At 29.0% G+C, this 18,159-nt stretch overlaps 1 protein-coding gene across 1 annotated transcript in view; it reads left to right on the top strand.

Annotated features, from left to right (window-relative positions):
* Positions 1–18,159, top strand: part of LOC135950843 (serine-rich adhesin for platelets) — a 241,234-nt gene that overhangs the window by 30,825 nt on the left and 192,250 nt on the right. The gene's annotated exons all lie outside the window — the stretch shown is intronic.

Raw genomic sequence — 18,159 nt, 5'->3', positions numbered from 1 at the left:
TAATTAAAATGTTGCAAAAAGAATTAAATATAAAGAAATATTCAAAATTCGGTTATTATGTAAACCAAAGTTTTCAAAATTGAGTGGTTACCTAATGAAATAAGCAAATTAAAATGTTAACCGGGTTTTACTGTAAAATAACCGGTTACTCTAGAAAGTAATCGGTTACTTTTTGAATAATTTTTATTTTAAACATATTTTTATTATGAAAAAAACCTTAAAAATATTAATAAATAAACTTTTTACTGTAAAATAACCGGTTACTCTAGAAAATAATCGGTTACTTTTTTGAACAATTTTAATTTCAAACATATTTTTATTATGAAAAAACCTTAGACATATTAAAAATTAAATTTTTCACAGTAAAATAACCGGTTACTCTAGAAAGTAATCGGTTACTTTTTTTAACACGCCATTTTTTAGAGAAAAAAAAAACAGTTTAATTAAAAAGTAACACTATTTTTATATTCGTTCTAAAACGTGACAATAAATAATACATAATTTGTTTGAATTTATTGGTTATCTTTTATTTAAAATTGGTTAAAAAACATAGATTTACAATGCATGTGCCTAATAGGTTTAATATATCAATAAATTTTTCTTAACCCTAAAAATATAATGGTTACTTAAGCTAAACTACCGGTTACCCGCTTTTCTATAGCAACTAAAAACAAGATATCACTCCAAATTTGTATTTATTCTACAAATTAATTTAGAAACTAAAATTTCCCATTTTTTTAGTGTCAAAAAAATTTTTTAATTAAAAAAGTAATCGGTTACTTTTTTAAGACAACAATATTTTCTCATTATATTTGCAATAAATTTCCGCAGTTCTTAAATGTTGCAATAAATATAACATATTTTTCTGGATTTTATGGCTTTTAAGGTTAAATAACCGGTTACCTAAAACATGTAAACGGTTACTTTTATGGAAATATTGCTACACATTATCGATTTCTTATGTATTTTCACAGATGTGTGAAAATCTTTCAGTTTAGCTTAATATACAAAAAAAATAACCGGTTACTTAAGTTAAACTATCGGGTAACCGCACTTCTAAGGTCACTTTAAACAGATATCTCACTAAATATTGACTAATTTAATAAAACTCATTAAAAACACAAATTTGAGATGTTAAATGCTAAGGAACAGGTTAGTTTTAAAAAAAAAGTAATCGGTTACTTTTTAGAACAAACCATATTTTAACATTAAATTTAGATTGCATTTTCCAAGTTCTTAAACTCGATAATAAATATCACATAATTTGCTAGATTTTTGACTTGTTAGAGTTAAGTAACCGGTTGCCTCAAACATATAAACGGTTACTTAAATTGAAATCATGCACAATTGTTTTTAAATATCTTTCAAATTTGCTTATTTTAGTCTTAAAATATAAACTATTCTACATGATTTTTAGAAGAAAGTAGTCGATTATTCAAAAAAGTAACCGGTTACTTTTTTGTAAAACTTTTCAAATTTAATTTCCTTTATATTAATTGTTTTTAGAGCAAAGTAATCGGTTACTCTAAAAAGTAACCGGTTACTTCTCTGGAAAACTTTTACAATTTGATTATTTTTCAACAAAAACTTTCAATGAAGTTGAAATATAAACAATTCTACAGTTTTTTTTGGAACAAAGTAGTCGATTATTCAAAAAAGTAATTGGTTACTTTTTTGTAAAACTGTTCAAATTTAATTTCTTTTATATTTCTTTAAAAACCTTCAATTATAAAACATTCTATATGTTTTTTAGAGCAAAGTAATCGGTTATTCAGAAAAGTAACCGGTTGCCTGTTTTTAATTATTAGTTTTTGTGTTTATTCCTTTTAAAGACGTTCAAATATAACCTATTCTACATGTTTTTTAGAATAAAGTAGTCGATTATTCAAAAAAGTAATCTGTTACTTTTTTGTAAATCTGTTTAAATGTGATTTATTTTATTTTTCTTTAAAAACCTTCAAATATAAAACATTTCATATGTTTTTTAGAGCAAAGTAATTGGTTACTCTAAAAAGTAACCGTTTACTTTTCTGGAAAAATTTTACAATTTGAAAATCTTTAAAAGACGTTCAAATATGAACAAATCTACATGATTTTTAGAAGTAAGTAGCAAAGTAATCGGTTACTCAAAAAAATATCCGGTTACTTTTCTGGAAAAGCTTTAACAGTTTATTATTTTTCGTTTTTAACTTTAAAAGGCTTTCAAATATAACGTATTCTACATGTTTTTTAAACTAAAGTAGTCGATTATTCATAAAAGTAATCGGTTACTTTTTTGTAAAACTTTTCAAATTTGATTTCTTTTATATTCCTTTAAAAACATTGAAAAATAAAACATTCGAAATATTTTTTAGAGCAAAGTAATCGGTTACTCAAAAAAGTAACCGGTTACTTATCTGAAAAAGCTTTAACAATTTATTATTTTTCGTTTTTTAACTTTAAAAGACTTGCAAATATAACGTATTCTACATGTTTTTTAGACTAAAGTAGTCGATTATTCATAAAAGTAATCGGTTACTTTTTGGTAAAACTTTTCAAAATTGATCTCTTTGATATTCCTTTAAAAAATCTTGAATTATAAATTATTCTGTACGTTTTTTAGAGCAAAGTAACCGGTTACTCAAAAAAGTAACCGGTTACTTTTTTGAAAAACTTTTATATTTAAAAAATTTTAATGCATTCTTTTCCATTTTCCTTTATTCGTGAAATAAACTAACGTTATTTTACCTTAAAATTCCACCCACTTAAATTTGTATACAATTTGTTTTCACACAAATTTCTGACAGTTGATTTTCATTTTCTTTTTTTTGGAATAATTTCTGTAGTCATTTCATTTCATGAAATTAAAACTCATTCATTCACATTTTAAAAACGAAATGTATTTTCCTTTTTCTTTAGCAACAATTTCCTCGTTATTGTTATTTAAATTTGTTACTTTGCAATACATTTTGTTTTAAATTTAATGTTGTTTTCATTGTGTGCCGCCGTTGAGTTTTATTTCGTATTTCTCACTTCTCAAGCGTCTTAAGGAAGTTTGTGTAACTGGCATTTTAAATACAACATTTTCTATTTATTTTTGTTATTGCTATTCAAATCTGTTCATGATGGTGTATGATTAAAAATAGTATACAGGTTTTAAAATAAAGTGTAGTTTTTGTTTTAATAGTTTGTCTAGTTTTTTTTTTGTTCAAAAGCTCTCAAAAGACCATGTAATTAATTACTTTAATTATCTTCGATTCGTGTTTGAACACACCCCTTAAATTTCGGTTGAAGTCTTTTTTGATTTATGCTAATTTTTTTGGAGCAAATTTTTAAAACCTTGAATATTGAAATGAAAACTTTTAGCAAAGTTAAAGCTAAATAATTATTATTTTTGTATTTGTTTTCTTTTGTAATTACTGGTAGTGTTTTAGTTAAAGTAACCACTATAACAGTTGTAAAGATAAAATAATATTACTTGTCTAAAGATAATAATATTCAAGGAAACTTTATATGTAAATTTAGTTTTATGACATTAAATAATAAAATTTTATATTTTTTAACAAAAACTAATAAAATGTAATTTTTTTCTCTTTACAGGTATGTAATTTTCCCAGATCTATCACATTTTGTAAGTTTACTTTAGACAAATATTAAAATAAGGCATGTGTTGTGTTATATAATAATTCAGCATTTTTCCTCAATACAGAAATTTGTTTCAGTTACCCGGATAACCGATTAATTGAAAAAGTAACCACTCACTTTTTAATATTAATTAATAACGTTTTGCAATATATCTCTTTATTCTCGATTTTTTTTGTTTTTAGTAACAAATAACCGATTATTTTAAAAATTTTAATGGTTACTTTTGTTTAAAATAATTATTTTTAGCAAGAATTTCAATTTATTCTCACAAATCGTTTAAAACATCACTAAATCTTGTATAAAACTCAAAAAAATTAACGGTTACTTAAGCATAACAACCGGGTACCCACATTTCAAAGGTAACCTGAAAGAGTTATTACGCCAAAATTTTTAGCTATTTAATAATACACCTTGAAAAACACAAATTTCTGATGTTAAAGAACTGGTTACTTTAAAAAAGTAATCGGTTACTTTTTTTAACAATCAATATTTTTAAATAGGATTTTTGGTAAATTTCCTAAATTGTTAAACGTAACACCAAATATCACATAATTTAAAAGAATTTATGTGAAATAATCGGTTTTTTCAAAAAAGTACTCGGTTACTTTTCTTGTAATCCTGCGGGAAGGCATAAATTTCGAATAAATATTCAACAAAAATTGTAAATATCTTTTAGTTTTGCTTTATACTCAAAATACCGACTGGTTACTTAAGTTATACAACCGGGTACCCACATTTCTAAGGTAGAGTTAAAGAGAATTCATACCAAATTTTAACTTATTTAATACAAAACCTTGAAAAAACACAAATTTCAAATGTTAAATGTTCAAGAACTGGTTATTTTAAAAAAGTAATCGGTTACTTTTTTCAACAAACAATATTTTTTAACAAAAATTTTCGAAAATTTTCCAAATTGTTAAACGAGACAATAAATATTATAAAATTTTTATTAAATTATTGTTTTTAGTGTCAAATAATCGGTTATATTAAAAAAGTAATCGGTTACTTTTGTTAAAATCTTGCTAAAAAGCATCGATTTGCTATACATAATTACAATGGCTTTAAAATAACAACAAATTTAGTTTGAAACACTTAAATTTAACGGTTACTTAAGCTAAATAACCGGGTACCCGCATTATTAAGATAACTTTAAAGATATAATTACATGAGATTCTGACTTACTTAATCAAACTTTTTATATAACACATATATTAGATCAGGTATCAGTGTTAAAGAAGCCGGTTACTTGAAAAAAGTAATCGGTTACTTTTTAGAAGATTTTATAAAATCAATGATTTTTTATAATTTTTATTTAATATTAACAAAAAAATAAAGATTTAAATATTTACTTAGGAAAATAATCGGTTACTCTGTAAAAAAGAAAAGTTTTAAACAGAAATTATCATAAGAAAGACCTAAAATGTCCGTAGGGTTAAAATAATTAAACTTCTTAATGTTTTAAAAAAATTTGGTAATGGTTACTTTAAAAAATTAACCGGTTACTTTTTGTTAATCAATGATTTTATATATAATGTTTATTTCAATGCATTTTAAATATATTTAAATTGCAGTTTGCTAACAAAAAAATTTATTTTCAAATGGTTACTCTAGAAAATAATCGTTTATTCTTTAAAAATGTAATTTTCACACAGAAATTATTATAAAAAGGGCGTAAAATGTTACGGGAGATAAAATAATTGCAAAATGTTATGTTTTAAACTTATTTAAAAATGGTTACTCAAGAAAAAGTAACCGGTTACTTTTTATAAAATCAGTTGTTTTATATAAAATTATTGATTTCATGCAGTCCAATTATATTTAAATTGGAGTTATTAAAAAAATAATGAAATTTGTAAATGGTTACTCAGGAAAATAATCGGTTACTTTTTAAAAACTAAAGTTTTCAAACCAACTCATTACAAGAGCCGAGTTTTCAAACATAAAATAGCTTAAAATGTTCTTGGGAACAAAAGCATTCAAATTTCAATGTTTTTTTAAAAAAATTAGTAACGGTTACTTAAAAAAGTAACCGGTTACTTTTTAGAAAATCAATGATTTTATTAAAAATTTTTGATTTAATTCAGTTTATATTGTATTTAAATTGATGTTATTGACAAAAAAAATATTTTTTTAACGGTTATTCTTTGGTTGGTAATGGTTACTCAAGAAAAAGTAACCGGTTACTTTTTATTAAAATTATTGATTTCATGCAGTTTAATTATGTATATTGAAATTGAAGTTATTAACAAACAAAAATTTAAATGGTTACCCAGGAAAATTATCGGTTACTCTTCGAAAAGTAATGTTTTTAAACACAAATTATCATTAGAATATCTTAAAATGAGGTGAGTGATAAAACTATTAACATATTTAATGCTGTAAACAAATTTAGTAATGGTTACTTAAACAAAATAATCGGTTACTCTTTAAAAAGTCTAGTTTTTTTTCCCGAAATTATCATTAGAAAGGTTTAAATTTTCCTAAGTATTAAATTATTAAAAAATTTAATGTTTCAAACTAATTTAATAGTGGTTACTTTAAAAAAGTAATCGATTACTTTTTAAATTTTTTTTTATTTTTTTATATTGTTGAATTGAAAAATTCCTTCCACTTCTTAAGGCGTTAATGTTACGTGATTTTTTCTCTAAATTGAAAAACCCCTTTAGCAAAACTCAACAGCCAATTTTTATTTATGACTAATTGCTTATCAAAACATATTAATAATTTGTTCAGGCTCTCACTCACTCGTATAAAAACAAAAAGATACAAATCATTTTCTAAATCATTGATGTGATTCTCTCCAATAATAATAATAATGTTTTCATTTAAAAATTTCTATAAAACGTTTTCAATGAGTGTGTCGTCGTCGTCGTCGTCTCCTTAAAAAGCCATGTGCCGCGGCCGTACAAAGCTTTTATCTCTGTTTTTATTTTCAATATTATCTGACGCCCTATGAAAATACAAAAATCACAACAATAAGAACAACACAAAAAAAACATTGTAAAAATTTATTATTATTATTTTGTTGCTGTTGCTTTTTGCAAACTATATGTGTCGTTGTGGTTTTTTGTTTATTTTCTTTTTAATAATTTTGCTCAAAAAACACTTTGATGACGATCAGTACCTAAACTCACCTCTGAGAATGCGGTGGTGGCAATTAATATAAAATATTTTCTTTTTTTTTCTAAGTATTTTAAGTATAACTCGGCACTACGATTATCTAAGTAACGATTAGTTATTGAGCGGTTTTAACGGAACGGTACATATACATAGTTTATTAATTAGAGGCGTTTCCCTATTACATATTAAAAACAATTGCAGAGATATTGCATTTAAATGATTTATATATGTTTTTTTAATTGAGGAATTCTTCAATGATTTTGCATTAATAGATATTTATGGTTTAAATAACATTTTCTTTGTATCTGAGTTTAATCGAAACTCAATAAACACGGTTACTTGAGAATCAGTGTATGTGTTGTTGTGCTTTACATACTATATAAAACGAATGCAAATGACTTTTAAAACTAATTTAGTGGTAATATTGATTAGTGTGAGACAAAACAAAGAAAAGTCATTTTGTGTATTCAACGAAAACGAATTATTGTTAATGAAACAAATAGAAACTCAGCGAAAGGAAGATTGAGGTGAGTGGTTTGTTAAGGTTTTTAAAGGATTAGGGGTCAAAAGTTTTAAAGTTAACTGTCGAACATTTTTTTTAAATATTCACAGTATAAACATTTGAAAAATGCCTTGAAATACAAAAATTCTAATTCTTTTTACCCCTTAATAGTGTTTTTATTTCAAAAAAGTCTTAAAAATCTATTAAATTAATTAATTTGCTTCTTAAATCGCTTTTTGTGGGGCCACACTGAACTTTTGTTCATAAAAATGGCATCACTGCTGAAAATACAACAAAAACTTACAAAATGTAAACAAAACAATTGTTTGTTTACATTTCAAACTTGTCCTTCTCCTCGAAACAGTTGTGCTCTTTCAAAAATGGAGGACTCGTTAACTCTCTCTCTCACTTGGCCAAAGCAGATTAAAAATTGTTTAAAAACGTATGGTTTGTTTACATTTCATATTTGCAGTAATTGTTGTCCTTCTCCCCTAAACAGTTGGGCTCTTTCAAAAATGGAGGACTCGTTAACTCTCTCTCTCACTTGGCCATAGTAGAATAAAAATTGTTTAAACACGTATGAGAATTTTTGTTCTACTTACTTATCAATTTGTTGCAAATTCTTATTAGTTTTTATAGAAAATATTATTTCAGTTTTACAACTGAATTTAATTGGCAATGTGTTATATTATCTGTGGCGAGATAAGAGTATCTGATTTTAAAATTTGTTTGTACTTGACTGAGTTTTTCTTTAGCTGAGAACAATGATGCCAATACTTAGTTTCTCAGAGATAAAAAAACAAATATTTGTTTGTTGTATAAAATCTCAGTGAGCTGTATAATAAATAATGTTATCTGATTTAATCTTAAAAATATTTTTAAATTTGCAGTTTCCTTATATGTTGGATTATTGGCATATATTTAATCTATCAGGGCCTCATCAAATATTTGCTATACTATTTTTCTTGGTTTTATAATTTTCTTTTGATTTGTTTTTATTAAAATTTTTCACTTTCTTGAGTTTCATTTCTTCTGTGCTATCAGCCTAGAGTTTGGTTACAATCTTGACCCTTTTTAAGATTTAATATTTGCTTTTTTCACAACAAGTTGACTCCACTGATTGTAAACATTTTTTAAAAAAAAATATATAATCGAAATTCCAATTCTATATAGTCAATACCTCGAAAATACTTCTTATCAGGTCAACCAACAAAAACATGGCAAAAAACATTATCTTAATTGAATTGGCTATAGTAACCATTTACTGTTTTTAAAGGTAATCAGTTATTTTTTACTCAAAAATGGTTACTTTTCTTTTAAAAAAAATGAAGGTGTTACTTATTGCTAGATTTTTGAATTAGTTATTCTATTACTTTTTTAAAGCAAGCCTTAATTTTTTCATTATTTTTCTTTGAATTAAAACTAAACTGGTGTAGAACAGAATTGTTTATATCCTAAATAAAGAGAATTAAAACAATTTTTTTTAAACAATTTCAGCAATTACACATTTTGCAATACAGTGTTTGACTATACAATGAACACTTTTCCAAATATTACCAAAAAAAAACAATGGAAAATTATTGTCTGGCTCTTTAAGTGACTCAGTTTTTTGTTGAATATCCCATGCGATCAAGGCGAATTCAGATAAGGTGGAGTCAGTCAAAAAGCGGGTTATCTTTTTCGCTTGTTTGGTCTTAGCCAAGGCGAATTTATATACAAGGTGGTGTCGGTGGCGAATTCAAACAAATACGAGCGAATTCATGCATTTTTTATATGGAGCAAGGCGAATTTATACAAGGTGGTTCAGTCAAACAGCTGATAATTTTTTTTTCGCTTTTTGGTTCTAACAACTTTCAAAGCTTGCTTTTATATTTAAATATCTACATGTTTTAGGCTTATTAACAAAAAATTTATTGTTTACATAAATAATTAAAGCCCTCACTATTCAATTATCTACACTATATTAAGTTTAAATACTTATTTGTTTAATTTTTCATTTTGGTTTTTTGACATTTGTTATGACCAATCCAAGGCGAATTTATATACCAGGTGGTGTCGATTCTACAACAAGTACAACATTTACAAAAACCACTTGCAATTTGTTTTTGTTTATGTGGTTTAAGCTGTCAAAGTTTGCCTGATGTTTTTGTTACTTTTACGTTTGTTGTAGCATTCGCCGCAACAAACACAGGATAATTGACAGCTCAAACATCCAAACAACATTAATCAGCTGTGCTATCAACACCACCTGGTATATAAATTCGCCTTGGAGCAATCGTTGTTTTTGTAGAACTGACACCACCTTGTATGAATTCGCCTTGATGTGGAGTTTGACATTCGAAACAATGAGAGAGTTGTTTTGAATATCAAACTCCATATATAAAAAAATAATGAATTCGCTCGTATTTGCCTGAATTCGCTACCAACACCATCTTGTACATAAATTCGCCTTGGTCGTAGCTTCTGTAAAAGACTTTTTTATATTTAAATATCTCCTTCTTCAAAATGCCAGATTTTTTTAAAATCTTTAGCTTTTATTTTCATACATTTGTACAATATTAATTTATTTAAAGTATTGGCCATTGTTAGCTATGACCTGTTCTCATCTTTCTGGCAACATAAGGATTTCAAGCCACAAGAACTGTTCATCTTCATCCAAATTGAAGAGTATCACAGAGAGAGCGTTCTGCATCGATCGAAACAGATAGTTGTCGGATGGGGCACGGTCTGGACTATAAAGCGGGTGCGGCAAAACTTCCCAACCACTTCATTATAGTTTTTAACAGGTATTGCAACATGTGGCCTAGCGTTGTCATGATAGAATATTACGATTTCATATTTGGCCGCATATTCTGGGAGTTTTTTGGCCAATGCTCGCTTCAAATGAATCAGTCGCGTTCGCTAAAGGTTCCCTGTGATGGTTTGGTCAGATTTCAGCATCTCATAATAGATAGGACCCTTTTAGTCCCACCAAAAACAGAGCACTACCTTAACGCCATGAATATTTGGCTTTGATATCGATTCAGCGGGTTTGCCCGGCTTCACATACGATCTCTAACGCTTCGGGTTATCGTAATGGATCGATTTTTCATTGCAAGTTGTGATTCGTTGCAAAAATTATTTTCTTTTATAGTCAAAATCGTCTTTCAAGAACTCTCAGGTTCAATTCGTATGCTACCCAATTTCCTTGCTTTTGGATGAATTCTTCTTTTCGCAAACGTTTAGAAATTGCTGCTTCAGTAGATCCCAATGATTTTGCCTTATCTTGTTGAGTTTGACAACAATCTTCATGGAGTAATGCCTCCAATTCTTGGTTTTCAAACTGGGCGATCTTTGTCTTGATCCGTGTCAAAATCACCACTTCTAAACCGAACAAATCATCTCTCTCACGTTGAAACCAATAGAACTCATTCACCATTTATCAGTTATAGACACGAAATTCTCTTTTTTCCATTTTCTCCTCAAGTCACAAAGTAGTCTGCTATCAGTGGCTGTCAATCACAAACTTAAGCCGTGTGTCCACTACCAAGTTTTCTTGCGAAAGTTGCTTTCATAAGTGATTTCCAGAAGTTTTTGTTGTGTAAACACGTATTAGAAGTCGATTTCCAGAAGTCATGGCTTGCAGAATTTACTTGCAGCAATTATGTGGAAACACGTGTTTGTTGCTTGCTGGAAGTAACTTGAACGACTTGCTGTGATCTGCAAGTGTTTTGAAGACTTGCAGAAGAAGTCGGTTAAACGGTTTGTGGTATTCTCTTCTGTTTTCAATTTAGTTTTCTGTTTTTTTTGGAAGAGAAACTAAAAGCCGGTCTGTTGGAGGTATAGCCAATCTCATTTTAGTATCCTGCTTTTGAATATTTGTTTGAATTAAAGATGAAATGTATTTAAAATCATCATTAAATCATCAATTCTTCAAGTGATGTATTTTGGAAACTTAAATCTATACGCCCAATTTCTCACCTTTTTGTTTCTGTTTCTTTAATATGATTTTTCCTTTATAGTGAAAAATTCTGTAATTTTTATATTGTCATTCGTAAAAAAGGCAAACTCTACTGCAAGCTGTACTTACATTAGGTGGAAAAACGTCTGCAATTTCTTGCTATAAGTTCGTCGTAATAACTTCTACAAACTACTTCTGGAAGCAGACTTGCGCAAGTTCTGGTTTGAGTGGAAACACTGCAGAAGTTCTTCCGCAATGACTTGCTAGTGGACACTCGGCTTTAAGATCGTTCAAATTCTGACAGCAGTCAACTGACAGTTGCCTGTTGACAGCAACAGTGTTCAGTTAAGAGATGGGAAATTTTAACTATTTTGTTTAAAATAATAATTAACATTTAAACACCATTTGTACAATTTAAATATGTATATTACAAAAAATTACAAAATTTCTCCATAATTCATATTTACTATAAATATTTGAAAGTAACCGCTTACTTTCCCAAATATTCTTGTTCTTTTACTTAAAAACTATTTGCAATTCTTTCTCACAACTGCTAAATAATAAACCCATTAATCCATTGGAAATCTTTGAAAGTGACAACACATTCCTGTAGTCTTGACAGATTTACCGCATTTTCAAACAATTATCCCCATAAGGGGTTTACTTAACACCCCTCCAGCCACAAGTGTCTTCTATGTTTTGGGGATTACAAAATGTCTGTGTGTACTTTTACTTAAAAAAACCAACATATTTATTTATTTTTGTTTAGAAATATTTTCTTTGCCACATATTGCTGCTGTTTCTTTCTCTACACGAGTAGTAGTTAGTACTTCTTATATTTCTTGTCTAAATATTGCATTTTGAAATCGAATTTTTTTCCATAGACCGCAGCAGCAAATTGTTTATGGTTAAATGAACGTTTCTAATCAATGTTTATTTATATATATATTCATACATATATGTATATATTTTCTGTATTTCTGTTTCGTTTTGTGAAAAATACCTAAATAAATATTTTGCTGGATTTTTTGTTGTGCGTCATTGGCTAAAATGTTTCTTGAATATGTACAATAATAAACAGTAAAAATACCAGTACTGAAACCGCTAATATGGGCGATTATGAAAATAACAAGCCCTTAAGGTGTTGATTTGGGAAGCTTGAGAATTTTATAATTCAATTAAATTAAAAAAAAAATTGTATAAAAAATTTAGCTGGAAGACTTTTTGTAACTAACAAATAATCTTTTGATCATAGATGATAACTAGATAGGTAACTGACCGCCAATAACCTATGTCTGTTGTCAAAAACCTAATTCATGAGACTGTATTGCCATGTATTTTGTTATTTTATCATTCGTATGTGTGAAAAGAGAGTAATTTTGTTTAATTGACATTTCTTACATCTTATTACAGGTCGCTTGAAATTCATGAGAAAAATATGTATCAGCTGTCACTGATTCTACAAATTGTGATGAAATAAGTCTCTAGTCATTTCTATACGAATATGTAATTGTAGGATTGTAGAAGGATTATATTTTTCACCCAAAGAACATCAAATAAAGTTCATTTATTGTTAATAATCATAATTATTTTATCCTCATAAAATCCCAAAAATATTTTTAAATATTCCCAATCAACTCCCCAATCCCCCATTTGTTGTCCCCAATACGGACAACACTGATTGCAGCGCCCAAAACTTTAAGCGTTTTGCATTGTATTGCGTTGGCATCACTCTGCCTCTCTCTCTTTTCAATATGGCTCAATTAAAATAATAAAGAGGAATGAAAAGAGGAAAATTATGACAGATAAATAATTATTTCTGAAGATGTGGCCATATTTTAGTGCTTCTTTACTTAGAAAACAAATTTGAACAAAAACATTAAGCCACTGGTAGAGGGTCAAAGTCCGATAAGAAAATCTGATGGTTCCAGGGCACGTAGTGCAAAGGATAAAGTAGTTTTCGCTGAACACTTAAGTAATGTGTTCCAACCAAACCCCCCCATCAAATAATTTTGTATTGGTGGATTTACCTGTTCGCATAGAAACAATGTTAGTTTAGAAGATGCTCAGAAGATCATAAAGGACAATCTTAAACTAAAAAAATCTAAAGGTTATGATTTAATTACACCTTTCATGATTGGAAACCTACCAGATGTGGCAATTATTGTGTTCAAAGTATTATTCAATGCGATCTTGTCTCTAGGAGTATTTAAGAAATGAGCCAGGAAATTATTTGACATTGGCATCATCCTACAGAAATATTAGCTTATTGCCTTGTTTGTCTAAACTATTTGAGAGAATAATCCAAGGGAAAATTTTAACATTCTTAAATAGTCAAAACAATTGAGCAAGTTAACCGCCAAACTGGAGAGATACGAAAATCTTTCGAACTAAAAAAGTACTGTTCGGCAATATATTAAATGCCTACTGCCTTGTAGTACACACAAAATACTAGAGTCTTACATATCGGATCGCTTGTTTAGGCTAAAATGCGGCGGTTGTGTGACAGGCGACTATGCGATCAATGCTGGTGTACCTCAGGAAAGTGTTCTAGGACTAACCCTGTACTTATTATACACCTCAGATTTGCGCGAGTCTGAAGAATTAACCATTTCCACCTTTGCAGATGACACTGTAATTCTTAGTTCTCATGTGGACTTAAATGTAGCATCTAGAAACCTTGATAATTATCTTAGGCACGTGGAGACGTGGTTGAAAAATTGGAGAAGAGAAGTGAATGAAAAAAAGCCACCAGTAAAACTAAACAGTGTGAACATCCCACAGTCTGACCATGCCACATAACCTTGGCATTCATTTAGATAGACGTCTTACTTGGCGTCGGCACATAGAAGCCAAGCGGCTCCACATGAAACTAAAAGCTTCTAATTTACACCTATGGCAAATTGTAGATCGAAAAATACCGACTCAAAATTATACATCGAATGAAGATTTTTTATCAGATGTGGTTATAAGGGAATGGCAAAATATTTCAAAGGAGATGATTAACAAAAGCAATCACCCCTATCGCGAATCAATATTTCCCTTTTCCAATTTTTCGTTCATAAACTTTGTTCACATGAAAAAATTTCCCATGTTGTGTTATTTTTAGATGGAATTTTGTAAACAATAAACAGCTGTTACGAACAAAATCAACTATTGTGAATGAAAAGTTTAGGGAAATGGATATTTCATGGGAACATACATTTCACATGTTTTTTAACGATAGGTGTCAAAAAACCGAAATGAAAAATATTAAAAATGAAGACGAAGAATTGGAGGCATTACTCCATGACGATTGTTGTCAAACTCAACAAGAGCCTGATAAATTATTAGGAGCTACTCAAGCAGCAATTTCCAAACGTTCGCCATCAGCAGGATTCATCCAAAAGCAGGGAAATTGGGTATCATGCGAATTGAAGCCGAGAGATCTTGGAAGACGATTTTGTATGTCTGAAATGCTGCTTGATCTCTATAAAAGAAAATAAATTTTCCACCGACTCATTACTTGCGATGTATAATGGATCCATTACGATAACCCGAAGTTAAAGGGATCGTATGAGAAGCCCGACCAACCCGCTGAATCGACACCAAAGCCAAATATCCATGGCGCTAAGCTAATGCTCTGTATTTGGGTCTTATCTATTATGAGCTGCTGAAATCAGGCCAGACCATCACAGGGAACCTGATTCGTTTGAAGCTAGCATTGGCCGAAAACGGGCCAGACATGAAACCGTAATATTCCATTATGATAATTTTCGGCCACATGTTGCAATACCTGTTAAAAACTATTTAGAATGAAGTGGTTGGGAAGTTTTGTCTCACCCGCCTTACAGTCCAGACCTGCCCCATCCGGCTACTATTTGTTTCGATCGATGAAGAACGCTCTCTCTGCAATACTCTTCACTTTGGAATAGAGTATCCGAAATTGGTTTGATTTGTTCTTGGCCTCAAAATAATAGCAGTTTTTTTTGGCGCGGAATCCACATGTTGCCAGAAAGATGGGTCATATAACAATGGTCAATACTATGAATAAATTTTTACTGTACAAATGTTTCAAAATAAAAGCTAAAAATTTTGAAAAAATTCCGGATTTTTAAGTCATGACATGGTGTTAAAGTGCTTGCCTACAAAACCAAGCAACCCAGGTTCGATCCCTGGCAGAGGACGAAAAATTTAAATCATGGTTTTCGAGTTTTTAAAATTAACCTCCCTCTAAACAATCCATCCAAGAAGCCCCCTGACCACTCCTCCACCTGGAAAAGTGGATAACATCATGAAAAAGGTCAGATCAGCAAGGTTCCCCACCACTACATCAAATACACAGAGGGCGTTGTTTATAGGCAACGACAGATGGCAGCACCATTATCCTAGACCAGCTACAGCAGACCAAACATCTACTTAGCTGTTTCGTTAACCGATTAACGAAACTGACACAAGGCAATAACAACAATCGATTGAATCCTTATGGCAACATCATACATGTATCCGAAGACCCGCTACAGCAGACCAATCATCTACTTAGCTGGAACAACAACCGTTTAAAAACTGATACAAACAATAACAGTGGATTTAATGGCAACATCGTACATGGAGACGCACGATACTCCAATAATTAGGAAGGACAGTGCAATCTACATGGGAAATACGCCAAAAAACAACTACTTCAACAATTCGTATAAGATGGAGATGCTTTGTGGAAGCCAAATGCGCCCAAGTGGGGTAATGGAGAAAAAAAAACACCCAATAAAAGAATTGAAATTTCTTGGATTGTGACCTATTAATTGAATATTTGGAAAAGTTTCCATGGTTTTGTTAACCACTGTATAATTTAAGGAAAATTAAATGCAACAGTTCTAGTACAAGTTAATACAGTTCAGAAAGTTACAAAAATATGTCTCTATAAAAGTTTCAAAATACATATTCACCCTTTAAACGGTTGGCGTAGTCGTTTTACGACATCGACAGTTTCCTACTAGATTAAACATAAAATGCAACCTGTTTCTAAACTGTTGTTGGCGTAAAACGTCTACGCCAACTGAGATAAGAGGGATTATAAAATTATCTGTATAAATAAACTATACATTTTTACAATTTAGAATCTGTAAATTCAAAATTGATGAAATTCTATAAATTGTATGGAAATCTGTTTGAAATTTCTAAACACAAGTTTATTTTCTCTCAAGTATTTTTCAATTAATAAAACTCTAAAGCAATTTACCAAAGTACATTTTTTATTTAGCTTGTTTTCATTAAAACACATTTGTTTACCTCATTTTTATATACTTCGATAACAAAATTTCGTAAAATTTACATAATATTTTCTTCAATAAGAAAAAAAAACAAGTAAGAAAATATAGTCGGTTAAGCTCGACCATGTAATACCCTACACTGATTAATTTATTTTAGTGATTTTCGGAAGTGGGACCTATGACCTATTATGGACCCATCTCCATCCAAATTTTATGGAAATATTTTCAAAATTGCGACCTGTACTTTGCGCTCAAGTTTTACATGGACAAATCGACTCTGAAAGTGAATCACAATCGATAGGTACAAAAATATTAGTTTTTGGGCGTTACAAACATGAGCACAAACCCATATTACCCCCTCCACTATGGTGGTGTAGGGTATAAAAATAGTATTTACATATATAGTATTTCAATTGTTAATATAGGTTGTGTTATTTTAAATACGTGAGGAAATAATGTTTATAATAAATTAAATGAAATACAAACAATTGAACTAATTGGCCTTGAAATGGGAAAAATTATTGGAAAATTTAAAAGTGAAGAAAAGAAGAATACAGAATAAAAAATATGAAAAAAGGGAAATATTTAGACAGATTTCAGTTCATAAAAAGAAAAAGTTCTTAATTTAAAGTAAATATTTTTAAAAATACCTTAAAATAAACATTTGATTTAACATTTTTGCTCAGCGCCTTTAAGCACCGAAAACGAATTAAATTTGTTTTATTTAAAAATAATTTTAACATTTTACTTGGCGTTTATTTGGCACTTTTTTGCTGTATTGATTTGTATGCCAGCAAATATGCGTCATTTTTCGGTCAATTCTTAAAAATACACACATTTTGTATTTTTTTTCAAAATTACTTGCACTACACACAAATTTTACATAGATTTCGTTGATTTTTTTTCGCTATTAAAAAGGTGTGGTTTTGCCCTCATCTTCTTTATAAAACTTCTTTACCCAGCCTTCTCTCCTCTAATTGTTTCAAAACGTTTAGCATTTTATCTTAATTGCAAAAAAAACATGAAAACATTCATTTGTACTAAATGCGGAAATTTAAACAAATATTTTTGTTTCTGGGTGAATTGCGGGCTAATTGTACATTAGTGGGCCATGTGTTTTTTTTTTTTTTGTTTTTGTGTATTGTTTTGTTTTTAAAGGCACAAAGCATGCATTGGCATGAAAGAAAAAAAGTTCAAATTATTTTTAGCATAAATTTTGTTTAAATTAAATTTCAAAAAAAGTAAAATTTTTGCATAGAAATTAAACAAAATAATGAATAAACTATTTTCCCTGCCCCAACACATATTATTTAAGCTAATTACACGATTTAATGATTAATAGTTTTAATTAAACAATATCTCTCATGAAATAACATAAATTCCTTTTCTTGTCATTTTATTAACATTCTACCATTTTAAAATATAAACAAATTCCTTCATTAACCGTTATATGTAATAAAACGGCCTGGTGGCAGCACCAAGTCTATCGTGTGCTGGCAATCAACAGGCTGGCAACACAAAACAGTAATGTATACCAAAGGTTTTGTTGTTGTTGTTGATTTTTAAGGTTTTGTTTACTTCTACAGCTGTATGTTTGTAAATCTAAACATTATTTAATACAAAAACCTTTGCTGATTGAATTAATTTAATAAATAATTGTAAAATAGTTATTAGTTATGAAATATTCATGTTTAACACCAGCCACTAACAACAAAACATTATCT

This window comes from Calliphora vicina, chromosome 2, assembly GCF_958450345.1.
Source record: "Calliphora vicina chromosome 2, idCalVici1.1, whole genome shotgun sequence".
Lineage (NCBI taxonomy): Eukaryota > Metazoa > Arthropoda > Insecta > Diptera > Calliphoridae > Calliphora > Calliphora vicina.
Note: the sequence above shows the minus strand (reverse complement) of the source record. Positions and strands in the feature narration are given on the sequence as shown.